This window comes from Egretta garzetta, unplaced genomic scaffold (genome assembly GCF_000687185.1).
Source record: "Egretta garzetta isolate BGI_Z169 unplaced genomic scaffold, ASM68718v1 scaffold79, whole genome shotgun sequence".
In the NCBI taxonomy this organism is placed as follows: Eukaryota; Metazoa; Chordata; class Aves; order Pelecaniformes; family Ardeidae; genus Egretta; species Egretta garzetta.
In genome coordinates, this window is record NW_009260791.1 from 2087017 (window position 1) to 2087834 (window position 818).

Here is an 818-nt window from a genome sequence, read left to right on the forward strand (position 1 = left end):
CACTCTGGGCAGGCCAGCTCTTCTCTTCCCTTAGCTGATGCACTGCGGTGGTTTAGCTCCAGGCTTGACAGCTTTATCCAGCTGTTCCCTCGGCAGGGCAGGGAGAGGATGGGTGTCATGCGGCAGGAGTGCGACCCTCAAGGGCAGCTGCCTGCATGCCTGGCAGGAGCCCCTCGGTGACACAGAGAAGACACATCTGCCCATCAGGATGGTGGTGCCATGGATGCTCTGACCCAGAGGGAGCACTGGGCCTCATCGGACCTCGCTAAAATCCATGGCTGGATCGGCTGGGGCAGGGCACTGAGCTGGGGCAGGGCACTGAGCAGGACCTTACTCAGGAGGGATGTCTTCTGATGGAGGGACAAATTTTAACGCAGCGAAGCCTCAGAGCGATGCAGACATTAGCAGAAGGGAAGGGCTGGGTGGTACAGTGCAGTGACTGTCACTGAAGGACTCTGGACCATCCAGGGCGGACACCCCTGGGGTCTTCGTACCTCCGGAGGATTTGGGAGCTGAGGGAGCTCTGTTTTCCCTGTGACACTCTCGCAGCCAGTTCCCCTGGGGCAGTTTTATATTTTCCCTGTGGGAACAGCACTCTGAATTTCTTGGGCTTGTTTGGGCGTAAAATCTGAATTAGGCGCTGCGTGTAAGTTTGGAGACTTGGAGTCTGTTCCTGGCTCGCTTGCTCTGATGTCCTTGGGTGAGCTTGGATCTTGTTGCAAAAGGAGACCTCGCTTTCCATGTGCATTACATTTGGGTTGTCTGTGAAATGAGCTTACCCAGCCCCAATAAGCTCATTGCAAATTAGGCAAGAGCGC